At 39.4% G+C, this 17,110-nt stretch overlaps 1 protein-coding gene across 2 annotated transcripts in view; it reads right to left on the reverse strand.

Annotated features, from left to right (window-relative positions):
* LOC112567170 (relaxin receptor 2-like) overlaps positions 1 to 8,083 on the reverse strand; it is a 54,972-nt gene extending 46,889 nt beyond the window's left edge. The window contains exon 1 of one of the 2 annotated variants that reach the window (XM_025243747.1): positions 8,055 to 8,083. The gene's annotated coding sequence lies outside the window, so the exon portion shown is untranslated. Of the gene's footprint in view, positions 1 to 254; positions 789 to 8,054 lie in introns of those variants that run through there. The other variant, XM_025243748.1, reaches the window with a different exon arrangement.
* Between the last annotated feature and the right edge of the window lie 9,027 nt (positions 8,084 to 17,110).

The raw sequence follows: 17,110 nt of genomic DNA on the forward strand, positions 1-17,110 counted from the left end.
TTAAGTACATAACGGACACACAAGTGAGCAAACACGCCTAGATACAAATGCATTGTTATATATGAATGGAAAATCTGTTCTGCTACTTATGCAAAGATGGATTTATCGAGAGAAAAAAATTTTCAGAAAATATAAGAACAACATTGTCTTCACTGGTATCCACTTCTACTCAATTTCCACCGAGCCATTCACGAAGAACTCCACATAAAATGTAATGGAGACAGCAGGCAGGAAACCGAATGGAAAATACTCACTGATGGAGCCGCGAAGTGCGAGGACATTAAGACCCGCAGGAGGCACTTGTTGGTGTCTGTCTGGCATGGGAAGGAGAGAAGGTGGGAAGCGGTGGTTGAATCTGACTTGGGAAGTGGTAAGACTAACCTCTGACCCCTGGTTATCCTCTTGCAGTACTGGAATCCCGCCACACAGCCTGGCCGGCCACACAGACACTGGGTTCAAGCTCTGTTGGCCAGGATGGATATCAAGCTGGATATAACTTGGAACCCTAGGAGAGCTGGCGGAAACCTGGGGCTGGTTAATGAGGACTGTAAGTGGTCCATACATCTTGGAATGAAGGGACGGTGAAAGGATGGCAGTGCAAGCCTGCTGTTTTCAGGTCCGTGGAATAATTAATCTGGGAGGGAGAGATGTCTCTGTTGTGACCTACATAGTCACAACAGTAATCAGCAGTCTACACGCAAAGGACTAACAAATATTTTACAATAACAATCAAAACTAAATATTTTTACTTAAAAAAATCCATTTCTAAAACACATCATTTAATAATAATATTTAAATATCTTCTTTGTTTCAACAGAATGAATATCTGGTATAAAAGTAAACCTAAAAAACCTATTTCTCATTTATCGTCTTTTCTTGTCGTTGAATGATAGCCCCGCACTTCCTGTGACCAAAAATAAATTGAAAATCATCATGGTCAAAAAAGTTTATGCTCCACGCGCCCTGGTGTTTTTAATTGTGGTCATTTATTTAAAATACAAAGTTAAAAATAAACAAATTGTATGTAGGCGGTAGAAAGAAGACGCCTACTGGTAACAGTAATTTTGTTGCCACAAAAAGGTAAATAGAAATAACGGATAATACAATTATCAAACTTTGAAGGTTAACAGAAAACAGAGTAGTTAATAAAATGCTGGGATCAAAAAGTCCCACCAGCTGTGACGTATATCCGGTTAAGTGTCGTGCTGAAAAGAAAAAAAATTAGCCCCAACATCAAGTTGTACAAAGCTGTTTTTTGAATTCTAACGGAAGATTAGCACGGCGCTCTCCAGCAGAAGTTGCATCTGAAAATGTCAATGAAGCCAACAGTAGTTTTCAGAAGTTCAGTGCTCAGAAGAGTAACTTTATGAGTGGGTATACTCAGTGAAGAGATACCATAGACAAAAAAAAAAAAAAGGAAAGAAAAAAGTATATATATGTATTAGCCACAGGAATTATTTCTGAAGTCCAAAAAACTATGCGTCTTAAACGTCGAGAGGCATGATTATATGTTCGGTAAATTCTAATTCTTTGACATGTTCCAGACATAGACTTTTTTGCGGGAGTATAAGTACGTTGTTGTTTTTGAAGACTTTTTGTTTGTGCATTTTCTCACTTCCCTTTGTCTTAATTTTTTCTTGCACTTTTTTCTCACACTCTTTTTCTGTCCTTCATTCAAGCATATTTTTGACACAAAAAATTGTTTCGTTTTGAGACTTCTCGACCTGTCCTCGTGACCTTAGATAAAATCTGAATAAGAGGTGTCTTCTGATAGGAAATATATTTGAACATCTTTACCGGACTTTGCGAGCATCTTCACTCGATCATCAGGCGGGCAAGGTCTCCCCGTTCCTATCCACAGACCATCCGACACTTTACACGCCTGCTGGTTCTTTTCTTCTGATAAGGGAAGAAATAAAATTTGTTGTTCTGTGGAAATCTTCACACTCCAGTATGTGTTTAGTACACAAAATCACGACTTGTAAGAAAGAGATGTACTCTACCAAACTAGACTCTTTAACTAAACAAATATGGCCGAATGTTTGGACAAGTTATGCACAGATTTTATATGGCAGTTATGTGAAATATTTACCAACGGTTTCGTATAAATTTATTCCAAAGAATGTCCAGAAAGTGTTTTACTTGGGTCAAGTTGATGACCAGGAGTGGCTCTTCTTGTATGTTTATCAGAGATGCTGGCCAGCGACTACGTGCAGGTGCACAGGAAGGAGAAGCCACCCACAATACGAAATTCCAAAATAGTTTCCATCTGTCTACTGTTCTGGAACACTTTCAGCCCTCTATTCATTACTAGCTCTGTATAGTGTTTTTATTTCTATCAGTAGAATGCTCCAAGTTTAGATAAAGATGACTGGGCCTGACAAAGGAGGATAGAAGCTCGATACAATGAGAGGCAGCTGCAAGAGGTGATGAAACACAATCAAAGAAAAATCAGAAACCGCCTGAATACAAAACATGAAAGAATGTAAACTGAAAGGAAAGAAACAAGCAGGAAATCGCTGGAGGCTACGATGGAGTGAGAGACAGAGATTTGATGAGGTGGCTCCGTGAAAATAATGTTACAGGAAGGAATGGCTCTGGAAATTTGCGCGTGGAGAATCTTATTTTGATATCTATGCCCACACAAATCAAGAGGTGTTGAACTTATACGAAAGAAATAGGATATCTACCAGACGCTGCTATTGGAGTGTGTGTGCGTGCGCGCGCGTGTGCGAATGTGTGCATGTGTTTGAGAGTGTGTATGTGTGTGTATCCTTTGTATATGCGCGAATGAGAGATGGAGAGAGACTCTGAAGTAAAAAAAAAAATGCTGTCTGATGTTCTACTAAGTGTAGAGTGTGTATAAAATGTTTAAGAAACTTGGAATATTATTCAGATAATATCATTTAAAGTAATAACTTATAATAGTTTGATCTTTAAACTTTATAGTAGCAGAAAGGCGATTGTAAAAAAAGCGAAAGCTCGTGTAAACAATAACGGACTCAAAATCAATTATCAAAACACAAACTTCAGAAAATCATTTTGCTGCACCTGAAAATTCGATTTTTGCTAATTCACCTGCGTTGAATGTACTGCGATAATGGAAGTGTCAAGGAAAAAGATTTTTATTCTGTTTGTCAGTGTGAAAGCTTTTACCATGAGTAGTTTTTTTCAGGGTGTGGTTGTTGGGAAGGTGGAAGGCAGCATCCTCATCGGCTGAGAGTTATTTCCCCTTTGGGGGGTTATTTACACTAGCTTGCATATTTGCTGGAAATAGTTCTGGTTTAATTCCAGTGTCCTTAAGGTTCTCCAAGAAAAATGACTAGTCAATGTCCAAAACAAGTCGAAGAACAGTGCACCTGTCGCTCGCTAACCATCGGCCCACTCACTGATAAAGGCCTGCAGCAACTTGTACTTGGTCGCAAAACGCATTACTAGCCTGTTGAATTTTTTTTATTTTATTGGCTATAAGCTCAGGGTGGGATATTTTTAGCCATGACATCAGATAAGACGTACATCACGCGATAAAAATAATCTCAGATATAATTATACCAAATGTTGACAATACGGCAAAAGATATATTTATTTATTTGCACGTGACTGTCTAAAATTAATTCAAAATGTTGCCTACTTTCTGTACAAAGTCAAACAAATTAAGAACAAATAACTTACAAAATTACTGCTGTTGTTAATAAAAAAATTATTATATGTTTTAATTTTAATGAAGTAATGGCACTGTATCTATGTATTTTCTACTTTTACTTTATTACCTCAGCCAACCCACTCTCCCAACATCAGTTATGGGCACGAACCTACTGAATAAAGGAAATGTCATTGTTTTCATTTTTCAATACATCGATCCGTAAGCGTTACATTACAATATTTTTTAGAAACAGATATTGCAAGTCTTTTTTTTTATTAGTCTCTAACTTATTTGACATTTCTCTTTAATCAAACCATAGACGTGTACAGGTGGATTGCTGTCTGTCTGCCAAGACCAACGCTTAGCCTCTTGCAAAGTGATCCGCTGTTAGTCTCGGCGAGCCTATACAAAGAATGTGAATAAACCGGAAGCTTTGTCGTCTCATGCCTCGCTTTCGCAGTTAACTGGAAAAAATCGTCTGACTGCAGTCCAGTAATACAAGTTCGTGATCAAACTGATACTTGCGAACACAGTCCATCCCCGCCCTTAGTCCGTCCCCTACCCAAAGAAAGTGAATACACACCCAGGTTTCATTCCTTAGACTGTGGCAGTTGTTTAATTCCGGGTCATATCCAGGTCATCACCTAGCTTAGGGCAAAAAAGTAATTCTTGATTTCTGTACTGCAGGGTTCCGATCAAAGCGCCCTCCTTGATCACAATCACAGCTTATTTTGTGGCTTGGATCATTTTTTTTCCTGGAACCTTCTCGTGCTTGCCACGTGAAAACAGGGTGCTGTGGGTTTTTTTTTAACGGCTCTAACTCCTACTTGCCTCAGTACGCCTCCGCATTTCTTTCTTGGGAATGATTAGAGCTGTTACTGATTAAAGCCACCCCTGCAGCTCCCTTTAAGGCTTTTATAGAAAAAAGATTTGCTCGCTTACAGTCACTTTTTCATATGACGGGATTTTGAAAAAGTTATCTTGAAAAATTTAGTCCTGTAAATTACCAGGTGGATCAAAGAGCAGGGATGTGTCAAAGATTTCTGTTTCCTGGATGTTATTTCTATTCTTCCTGGCTAACCGATTATGTTTTGTTTGTCAAGGTTCTTCAAGTTACAGTTCTCTAATCGGTCAGGGTAAAGAAAGCACTACTGACAATTCCCTTTTAATCCCTGTTATTTTAATAACAGAAAGTAATGAAAATCACTGATATTCGTTCGTTATTTTTTTTACTCCACAACTGAGATTTGTTAAGATATATTACTGTCTAAATATAATTAGGATATATCTCCTAACAATCCTAGGATAAGGGATGTGTCTGAATACAATTCATAGATTTTGGATATATGATAGTAATACGAAGATAAGGGATATATTTAGTAACTTACCGTCTGATAACATACCAACTAAATGTATTTAGGGATATATATATATATACGAAAACAATACGAAAATTGTATATATATATAATAAATGAGAATAATACGACGATTATGTATATAAAATGATATTCATCAGAACTATATATATCTAGCTACATTACAATACGAACATTGTATGCTTGATAACATTACGAAGATAAAGGATATATCTAATAACAATACCAACAGGACAAAGATCATTGCTATCACTTCTCTATTGTCCTAAAGGTTTTCATAGTCAAAGGAGTTTCCTGTGGAGAATTCCCACACGTGTAGATAATCTTTACCTCTATTAATCTGTTATCTCTCACATGTGATGCTACACACCACTGCCACTGTACCAGAGAGAGGTCGTCCAGGCCAAGACACATCAACATCCGGTCTTGTCTCAATCTTTAAAGCCAAGACAGATCATGAACATGTCTTGTGGACCATATGGTTCTCTCGGCTGGCTGTTGTCTATCTTGGGTTTATCTCGGCAGTCAATAAAAAGTCAACGGAGATGGCTTTTATGTGCAGGGGTTTGCTGGCAGTAATATATATATCAGTGAGACAAAATGAGGGGTAAGAGAAGGGTACAGTTAAAACCTTGACAACTCCAAGCCGTTTGTTCACTGATGCTCACTAAATTTGACAGGAATATTCATTATGGTTCAGTCATACGTCATGTTCGGTTGGTGAATACTTTTCCAGGAACACGTTTCTATTTGATGTTTATTTTCTACGATCTAAGATGGTTGACAATCGATAAATACTACTCAGAAGAAATTGTGACATACCTCTCGCACCCATAACAAAGTTTGTAATTTGAGACAGTACTCACGATAGAGATAGAGAGAAAGTAAATTAAATGGGACAGAGATAGAGAGAGGAGAAGAAGAGATGACAAGTAAGTAAGGGAAGTAAGCGAGAGAGTTGTGGGATGGATGGCGTCACAGTATTTTTTATCTCCCCCTTCACTGGAAACGTGCTTCCGTTGCTGAACATGAGCTGTAAACTCGCCAGGTATGTTGAGAGGACTTGGGAAGTGCAAGTGCTTCATGATATCGCTACAAAGAGCGTACGTATATAAACCTTTCCTCGAGTCAAGTGGAGGACCAAAAGTGGACAAAAATATTACGGGTGGCAGAGACCAAAACCCAAACGACAACATTCTACATGACAAAGGTTTGAGAGGGTATTCTCTTTCACATCAAAAACGTGTTTGTGGGTCACGTGAGTGAAACGGCAGGACAGGTAAAAATTCCTTGTTAACAATGGCAGTGCACCAAAGTTAGAGTTCTAGAATGTTTGCTTTTCATTAACTGCTTCTAAAAATGCCTTCGGATTTTCAATTTCCTAAACTAAAACTAAAAGTTTCAGCAGGCAATTAAGGCAAAGGAACAAAAGCTTGTTTTGTGTTTATTTATAATTTGCACGCTTCAAAATCAAGAGTAGTTGAGGGGAAAAGAGAAGGGTGTAAAAACCTGTAAAGGAAGTTTAATGAAGAATCTTGGTGTTCCTCTGGAACTGTTTTCTCTCAAAGCTTCTGGTAGAACACCACCATCATGCTTTCGTTGAAAGGGTCGCAGCTTTGGGTTTCACCAATGTCTTTACTACATTTTGTTTACCCTGGCAACCCTAGAATCTTTTGCGAGGAAGTAGAAGAAAAGTAAAACCAATTATATAGACTTGAAATATAGTGGAACTTGCTTTGTCCTCTTTAGAGAAACATACAGACATATACAATAGTTGTACACGTTTGATTTATACTTTCTTGGTACTTCTTACAGTTCAAAGGTCAAAGACACTCGTTAAGACTCCATAGCGTATCGTCCAAACTATTCATGTTCAGTCTTGCGGGAGTAGTCCTCAGTATCGTCTGACTATCCTACGGGATAGCTAGTGGTCCTTGGGCAATCACATAAACAAGAACTGTCATTTCCAGTCTCTAGAAGACTAAGCCCAAAATATTGAAAAACATATATGTGAAAAAATTAAAATCTTCGATGTGTATCGTCAAAAGCAAAAATAATTGACATTGAAAAGAACTCCTCTGAGAGTTGGTGTTCGTTTGCTACGAAAGGAACAGATACTAGTAGAGGCTATCCACTGGGAAATCTGAGGTCTAATCGATTCATTGTTTTGCAGATTATTATGTAAATAAACAAATTACGGTATCTAAATTGCAAAAGTTGGAAGGTAAGCACTTCTATAATTTGCTTTAGATACACGAGATTTCCCCATGTAAAGAAATTATTCTCACGTTCTGGTGGTTAACTAAAGACAATGAATGTTAATACCGGTCTTAAAATGTTTTAAAAAGTTTTCATCAGCATACGGGACCAGAACAGCAGAAAGAGCATCTAGAAGTAGAGGTTAGACCACTCTCCTCTTAACTTGTCTTAAAAGACAATGAAATGCTGGTATTTCGCCCTCAGTCACATACAAACATAATGGGAAAAGAAACAAGGGAGAAGTTCCACACACACACACACATGCACAAATACTGTTAGAACTCGAAATACAGAAATAATTGAGTATCCAGAGGTGACATCGTTGTCTTATGAAATATATTTTTTTTTTCATTGCGATAGACACATCTTCACAGTATTTTGCAAATCTCCGTATTATCATGTATATCTAACAGTTCTTATGATCTTATGATCACTATCAGTTACCCACTACTACCCAAACTTTTGGTTATTGCCATACTTTAACCTCGCTATTCAGTGTTCTGACTGGTTTTAAAATATTTGTCTGATTTCAAGACATTACTGCTCAAACTCTAGATTATTACTTTACTTTCACCTTAGTACTCAAACTTTCAGTCTTTCTTTATATTATATTACTACTTCAGCTTTTCTATCGTTTCTTTCATTCTTCCTAAAAATTCGTTTATTCGTCTTTCACGATTTTACATTGTCACTCTCTTTCACATTACAACTTAAGGTTTCACATTATTACTCTTCTACGATTATTAATTTCTCAAATGATTAATTTCTACTTACAGGTTTCTCGTCCTGGAATCACCCAGATGTAGAAATGTAGACCAGCTTGAGCCTCAGAAAGTTCATTTCTGCCTCAGCATCCAGTGGCCGCCATGCAGTGAGTGGACGATGTATGCGCCATGAATGTTTACAGGATTCCACCAGAAATTTCTCTTTCACAAGTCCCACACTCCTGCGGAAACTCTCCTGAAACTCTGCGGTTTGCAATGTCTCGCACAGTAACAATTACATAAACGTGGTTATCGGAAAATAAACCACTTTAGTCAGGGTGGTACAGCGTGTGATCAGAAGATCCCGTTTGAAAACGACTAACACCATTGAACAGCCGAAATTAATCGAGAGAGAAGCAATAAAACAATTTTTTCAACAATAAATCCTAAAGAAAGGAGATGATCTTCCAAGAAGATGACAACAGAGGAATCCGTGGATTTCTACTTTTCTGCAAAACTTCCTGACGTCCGTGTTGGGCTGGAAACCCCGGGTTCTGGCAGTCAAGTATTGTTATTCGCGGATTGTCACAACCGGTGTAGTGACGCTGACAACAACACGTGACGTAACCGCAAAAAAGTTCAAACTGCAGCAGCACCAGCGGCGGGTGGTGGTAGTAGTGGTGGTGGCGGTGGTAGTGCCGGTGGTGGTGGTGCTGGTGGTGGTGGTAGCTGGGAATGGCCGAGTTACAACGCGGGCTTACTCTCGTATCTCGAGGCAGGATTGCGTACCGCGTACCGCACGCTCTCACGATTGTCTTCGATCTGCGCGCGCATCATCAGACTGAATGGAACCTGCAGGAAACGGCATCGAGAAGATGACATCTCCATCTTTGACCTGCGTGTCCTCGGATCACTTAAAACCGTTACATGGTTTCGTGTTACCCTGGCCATCCCTACTCTACTTCCGTTCCTCCTTCAATCCCATCCCTGATCTCTTCAGCTCCGAGCTGTTGTGGCTTGTGTATCAGCCAGGCTGTGCACGGACAAGCTGTGTACCATTTTTTGCCCCCAGTGAAAGGATGTTTACAGCTAAGGAATGTTATATTTTTCTTTGAAAACTTTTAAGCCCTACGAATGAATCAGTCATGTTCGCGCAGCGAAACACAAGCAAATGTTTCGTCAAAACTGAAGAGTAGATTCCCAACCTCGAACCCCACCATGTTCCAGCAATTTCTTTTATCTAATGTTTATATTATTTTTACACACGCACACACATGTTCACACACATGTTGTACGCACACACTCACACACACACTCCAGATTATTGCTCGAGGTTTTCTGCCAGAAAGTCTGGAACTGTTAAGGAGTGGCTGTCTCGCCGGTGTCCGCCATGTTGAAGGCGAGCGATGAAGAAAACATTGGGAATGAGAAATGATTGCAGGGAGACACGGCACTGGCGGGGAGGAGGTACTAAGTGCCAGGGTCTTCACTGAGACTTTTTTTTCCAAAACATAGTGTTGGTGTACTGCTACTGACTACGTGAAAACACACCAAAGGTGCATCGATACACTAAGTCCTCAGTAAAGAATCGCTGAGCGATGTATATAAGTTTTTTTTGGAGAGAGTATCTATAGAAGGACGACCTTGCTTGAACTTTAGTTTTTTTAACTGTGATGCCTTTAATGATACTGTTGTTTTTACTATTACTGTTTTTAGAATAATGAGATTAATAATAATAATATTGTTATCGTTTTCATAAGTCCATCACCTGTTCCCAACTTTCTGGATACTTTACCATTTCCGGAGGAGAGTCTGGTGGCGAAACGGTTAGCGCCTGTCGCCAATACAGCGAGGGTTGGCTGTCCTGGGTTCGAATTTCGTCTGAGCACATTGCTCTTTCTACGCATGTGGAATCTGTTTACATGGCTGTTTGTCGTGATATTGCCTTATTTATTGGCTCGGTGTAAAATTATGTCATCCCTCCCACTTCCTCAGCCATTAACTGGGATGCGCCGATGAAGAAGCCATTTCACGTTTGGATGTCCTTTTCTTGTTCTTTTGCTCTGCTTCTTTGTCTTCCTCTTGAACATGACGAATATAAAAAAATGTCAATCTAGTCCCCTGTTTGACAGTCCATGTTTTATCAAGAAAACTTTGATTAAGACATCCTTGGAGGAGGCTGACGCCGATGATGACATAGTAAGGAATGGCTGGAGAATATCAAAGAGTGGACAGACAGGAACCTAGCGTCTGCAGCTTCCCTACAGCGCTCATCCCTTTGAACCGAAGACCAAACAGGTCAAGGACTTGACTGAAACGGGGTCTAGAACCACTTGTTTGTCCATGACTGTGGAAAATACTGCCTTTCTTTCCGAAATTCTCAATCGTTTGTCAGTTTAGAATGTGCATTGAAGAGGTTTCGTTTTTCAAAATTGTTCCAGCGCAAGCCGACATGGTCGATAATTTAAATAAAGTCTTTGCAGGCAACTGTCTTGTAAGATTAGCCATTTTCATATAATTCAAACAGAATAATGCTTTTCTTCAGTGGCTGTTTCTGTATTGCACCAAGAGTGAAGGCCTGCAAAAGAGTATAATGAATGTTGTTTCAATCTCATGTTAAAAAAGAGGATGATAGGTCACATGAACTTGTGAAAAGAGTTTGTGTTGTAGGGTATTACGAGCAATTAAAGATAAAAGAACATAAAGCACAAGTGTGGACGAAATATTTCAGATAACTCGGTGATTGGAACAAGAACTGATTAGAATTGTGTATTCATTTATTTGGACTACTTCTTTGCTGTTGGATGTACTCCTAAATGATTGCTATCTAATGTGAATATGTTCTTTGTTTAATGCTATTTAAATATTGTATTTTATGTGTTATGTACCAATCTTTTCAAGAATTGTTTTGTAGATTGGGTATTTTAATGTTGGTAAGATATTTCATTGATTCTTTGCGCCTTCTGTCCAATAAATTCCTCGCAGAATGCTATTTCTTTAGCTAAGAAGATAAATTTTTTCTGTCAAATCAAGTCTATTAGAAACATACTTGCCATTTTTGACTGGCCTACGAGAGAGGGAAGAAAGAAAAGGAAGGGAAGAGGGTTAAAGGGAGAGAATAAAGATCCCTTATACAACCACAGTTATCCCACGTGGCTTCCCTACACTTCACTGTCACAGGTTCATCCTAACATTTTATTTGTACTGCAGCGACTTTCTCAACAGTTGACACTGTAGATACAGGTGGGAAGGGGAGTGTGTGACCAGTCATGTGAATCGTTTGGTCTAGAATACTTTCTTTGTTGGCTTCTGACTGCCAGATAGTTAATTAAGAGAAATGGAATGGAGAACGAATTTAAATTATATCTTTTTGGAAATTGGAGTGCAAGCGGATAACAAGAGGTTTGTATGAGAAAATCTACAGTGTCTGAGAGGAAAGCATTTTATTACTATTGTATACCTTTTTCTGCATATCCCAATCCTGCTTTCTTTCTTTGTCCATCATTCAGTAGTTAGGCTTATCCTTTATGGTTGTTTTTTGTTGTGAACACAAACACTGTGTGTGTGACAACGCTAACCATTTAAAAAATCTTTTCTTTTCTTTTTCCTAATATTATTTTGTTCAAGTAAAATCCTTTACAGCAGTAGTACAGCAGCTGGAGGAGCAGAGTGTATCGATACAGGTATCGTATCGTACAACTCCATGTTGGGTGCACCGGAACAAAATGGCGCAGGGCAGCACAGATGGCGAAGGTTGGCAAACCGCACGAGGGCTTCCGTCCGGTGCCACGTCACGTTAGTCTGGCCGTTAAAGTGTCGCAGGTACACCTACACACAGGTGCTATTTCAGTATAATAACGAGAATTATCTCTTCATCGGCTTGACTGACGACGACGAGAAGCACACGTCACATGTCCGTGCGGCGTGGGCGTGCGCGTGCACGGTGCGTGCTTGGGTTTGCGTGTCAGGGTGAGCGAGGGAAGAAGAGTGACCGAAAATGTAAGCGCAACGTCGATTTGCTTCATTCTCTCACTCTCTAGTCTCCGTTGTTGTTTTTCTTTTTTTTTTTCCCCTCTGTGCCCTGCTTTGTGGATGTTGTTTCACAGTTTCAACGTGTGAAAGGTTTTGTTTCTATTTTTAATCTATGTTTCTATGCATGAAATGTTTTTCTTTTCGTTTCAATAGGTGGAATTTTGTTGTCTTTTTTCTTTTGTCTTTATTGTCTTTTTCTCTTTCGTTATGTGGAGGTTTTGCCTTCTTCTCTTTCTCTTTCTGTTTCATTGTGTGTAGGTTTATTTTTTGTTTTATTTTTCTTCTTTGCTTGATTGTGTGGAGATATTTTTTCTTTCTCTCTCTTCCCAACTCTCTGTTAACCGACTTTCTTTCTACCAAAGTCATGCAATCCATTTAGTCTCCCAAACAGTATCCGGCGTATGTCACTTTAAGATTACTCCCTTACTTCTCTCTTTCTTTCTTCCTTCGTTCCAGCCAATTTTCTCTTTCAGCCTGCCTTTGCGTTTTCAGCCTTTTAAAGCCTCAGCTATTCACTCCTTCCAAGACATTTTCACATCTCGCGATTTTTTTGCTGTTTTCTTGTGATGGAACGCTTCCATCGCCTACAGCTCACGGAAGATGACCGCAGAGGTTTGGACGACCCAGGCGATGCTTGGTTTTGCAAATAAGTGATGCTGTCATGCAAGGGAAATTTAAAACCTTGTCATCATCTGCAGAACGATCCTCCGGCAAATGACGATGACATTATTATTGAGCATTAACGTGTGTTGGTGCAGGGCCTGTGTGAGGCTTGATGCTGGGGTCAACAAGGTCATTTCTTCTGGAAAACAGTGGATTCCATCTCTTACATGGTAGCATAGGAAGGTGGCGCTGATTGGGATCTGATTTGGTAACTACAAGCACGTCACTTTACTGATGAAGTGGCTTTCCCGAGTAAAATTTTCAGCAGGCCAGGTGACTAAAATTTACTGGCCAGCTTGCCGAGAGATGATAGATAACACGTGACTAATCCGGAAAATACACTTCATGTCTTCCTCACTTTTCTTCCCATAAATCTTTTTTTAAACAAACGAATTAAAATTTGTTTCTGTGCCTTTTCTTCTTCCTTTCCTCGTTCTCTCTAAAGACAACTAACATCTATGTTTACCTCTGATGTCTAAGCTACGTGACATCAACCATCTCGGCAGACGGCAAGCAATCCGCTTCTCCGACTCTCCACCGCAAACAGAACATTATTTGTTGGAGGATTTTTTTTGTTGGGGGGGTTGGGGAGGGAATTTTTGTCGGCTTACTTGTAAAGGAACCGACAGATGCATTTCGTTTCTGTCAGAGGCTCCACCGACCGAGTCCTAGCGGTGAGGCGCAGGTTTATCGAAAAAGTTCAGGTGGCACATCTCTTCCAAGTTCGTGCCAAGCCACCATCAGCATTCTGTCACGCACCACGGTATATTAGAGACTCACACAGAGATCCCCCGAGTACTGGCTTGTACCGACAAGGTGAGCACTGGGGTCACTGGGGTCGACCGGCCATTCTTCTAGCGGACACTTCATTATCCTATTCATTGGAGGTCGAGGTGTTAAGAAAAGTGTCTCCAAGGTCTCTGATGCAAATGAATTCATTGTTTTGCCCTTAGTGAACCTTTTAAGTCACAAACTGTCTTGTTCATCACGCTCGTGACTGGTGTTGAGTATTCATCATCTGAGAAATTGTTGGTGATTCGACTACAAAGATAAACTTCAGTGAAATATTTGTTTGGGGGCATCAACCACCGACTGCAGAAATGTGATGTTTTTGCAAAAATTACTTCCTGCAGAAATGTCCTGAAAATAGTCTCGATGTAAGCAGTAGTCGACCGACTACAGGAATGTGACGTAATCATTCATTTATAGTACTTACCGAGGGCGGCGAAGTGACGTAGTGCAAACAGACGACCAGCTGGCGGAAGGAGGGTTAAGTAACGGCAGATAGCAAAAGAAAACAATAGTCGAGAGCCCTCCATCCTACATGGCAAAGGGACATCCGTCTGTTTTTTCACGCCCACGTTATCTTTTTCTTCCTTTCTCTCTCCATCCATCACACATACACATGATCGCGCACGCACATCCTGTCTTATTTTCTCTCTTTTTTTCGTTCTCTCTAGTACTTCTCTCGCTATCTCACTCACGACAGGCAGCGGAAGTGGACAGGTGATTAGTCAATGCCAGTGACCGGAGTGCTGCCAGGCTCAGAAGTGACCCAGACCTTTGCATGACCTCTCTAACGGGCCCTTCGCCGCAGGGCGTTGACCTCCCGACGATAAGAGATCGAGTTACAGGGACCAGCCTCCCATTCGTGCGTGGTGCTGATGGACATACCTTCGCTGTGAAACCCACCGAACGATGATGTTGCTAAAAGGTATCCTTCACTCTTATAAAGAAAATCACAGTAGCCTGCAAACGAAGACCACAAAGATAGGTTAAGTATACAACAATTCACAAACTAGGGTTAAAACAAACTGCAGTCACGGGTTACAGAGCATGTGTTAAAAAAAAGGAGTCGAAAAAACAAAATTTAAAAAGCAGGATTCAAAAGCAAAAGTGTAAAAAAGAAATGATTAAGAAAGATGGAGGTTAGAGCTTGAGGGTTATAAACTCACGGAGGGTTAAAAAGACGAGGTCGTGAAAGCAAGAACTGCTTACTATAGATATAGCATTTCGGCATTACAGATTAAGACACAAAATAGTCCATGACACCTGCAACAAAACAGCGAAGCAAGTAGCAACAAGAACATCAATTGAAAACAACTAAAGAGAATAATTGTAACGACTTGAGCTTTGGATTAATTGAACTGAGGACACGAAATCCTAGCATTACTTATCATTACGACTACGAACATCCATCTCTTTTAAATTCCTTTTTTTCACCGTGTAGTATTTACCTCCTGCTGACAAAATATCACCTTGTATTCGGCCTAGAATTAAGACAGTCGAGATGATAAACAAATGGTTTTCATGCTCCTTCAGAAGGTCAGGACGCAGTTGAACTCATGGAGATGTTCAGCATTAGTGAAAAAACTTCAAGCGATTTATGGCCCATCCAATACAGAAAAAAAGGTTAAAATTTCTAACAGAACAAAACAGGCCTGTGGTATGTCGGTAAATGAAGGTAAATGTTAAAACAGCCAACAACATATCAATTCGATATTTTAACGAATTTCTATCTTACAAGGGTGATAGGGTTAGGGTTCACAACGGTCAATTATCTAAGCACTCATCTGCATAATAATGAAAAAATAGCAATCTTTCCCCACACCCTCCTCCCCGAACAAGACATTATTCAGAATTTTAAATCCCTTTTTCTGACGCCAGTGATGTTTTACCCACAATTCCACATTCTTCTTTTCATGAAGGTAGAGCCTGGCTTTTATCTTGAACGTGAACTGCGTGAACTTGTTGAATAATGTTTTCGCTAATACTGCCAAATACATTTATTTTCCACAAAAGTATTTCGTTTCCTGTATCATAATTCAGAGAACATCCCGTCTTTGTATTCATTATCTCAACAAACAAAAAAAAATTGCAAAGTTTATACATACTCAGCACAGATAAGTAACAAGAAGAGAAACCATGAAGTCATTCAGTCCCAATTAAATTTATGTAATTAAATTTACGCATTAAATTAATCACAAATACTCTGTTACCTGTCGAAAACTCAGTGGTTGTGAAGTATGGAACTATTATTATTATTTTTTGTTGACTGCAGTAGAAGCCTAGATCACTAGATCACGCGACATGTCTAATAAAGTCCGTTTCACACGATCCGACAATGTCGAACAAATCATCCCACGAAAATTTCCAATTTAGACTGAAATTAATTGACAATTTGTAGTTGATTGTTTTGTTATTGTTGTTGTCAGACGGTAGATTTTACTTCAATTACACTTGTTGATTGATTTGAGAGCGGCTTTGGCCTCGTGGCCAGCCACTACGTGGTTAGTAAAGTCGCACAATATCCGGCGAGAGGACATCAGAACTGAGGTTGAAAATCCTCTTGTATCGCTCGACATTTCCCATGAAGCCAAGTCTATATTACCGATGGAGATTTTTTTTTTAAAAAAGTGTCTTTATTAGTTTCAAGGGGAAGTAATCTTTCCCCACAGAGGGAGTTTGTTCCCATGGCTTCAATAGCTGTCTACTTCAACGACATGATTCTGAAATGTTAGGAAGCAGGCGATGGAGGTGGACTCTGTGTGTGTGTTTGTGTGTGTGTGTGTGTGTGTGTGTGTGTGTAGTGTGTGTGTGTGTGTGTGTGTATGTGTGTATGTTAGAGACTTATTGAATAATGTTAAAAGAATAACTCTCTTCAAGAACTGTCGATAAAAAAAATAATTCAACAAGTCTAGAATTGCATGCTTGTTTTGAAGAAAGACAGTAGCAGATCGCATGACGTTCGGAAGCTTATTGAAAATCATTTACAAGATTTTCAATACTTTCATCTTTCTTTCCTTTTTCTCTCTCTCTCTTGCCCCTGTTTTCGTTAATGGCGTTGCATTAGAAGGCCTGCCTGCTCTCGGGAGATAAGTAGCCGATAGATGTTTTGAGAGCCCAGCATACAAAGTTAATTTTCAAAAAAGGGTTTCTTGATTGTGACCACCACCTAAAGATAAATTTTAAAATAATTTAAATGTGTGGGTTTGATCTTTCTTTTGATATCGAGAAAGTCATCGCAGCACCCAATGTGTGTGGGTTGCAGTTTTAATGTGTATTCATCCCAATCGCTTTTCTGCACTTATTCTATGAAACTGCTGTGTGCGTGCTGAAACTCATTTTGTGGTGATGGATCACATGTAATGTCCAAATAGAAGTTTAATATTCTTGTTTACTAGGCGAACTTTCATGAGGGCCTCACTCTCATGCTCAGTCAAACACCAGATTGGAAATGGGAAAATATAAATGAGATTCAGAAATTAGAAAAAAAAGCAAAAATTTATTCTGGAGAGTTCGCGTTATTTTAGTTTATACAATACATTTCATTTTCAATATAAACTTTGATAATGTTAAAGCAGAAACCGGACATATAGGACATCTGTAACTTTTCCATATTGTATCATTAAGAGTGACTTGTACATTTCT

This window comes from Pomacea canaliculata, linkage group LG6, assembly GCF_003073045.1.
Source record: "Pomacea canaliculata isolate SZHN2017 linkage group LG6, ASM307304v1, whole genome shotgun sequence".
NCBI classification, from domain to species: domain Eukaryota; kingdom Metazoa; phylum Mollusca; class Gastropoda; order Architaenioglossa; family Ampullariidae; genus Pomacea; species Pomacea canaliculata.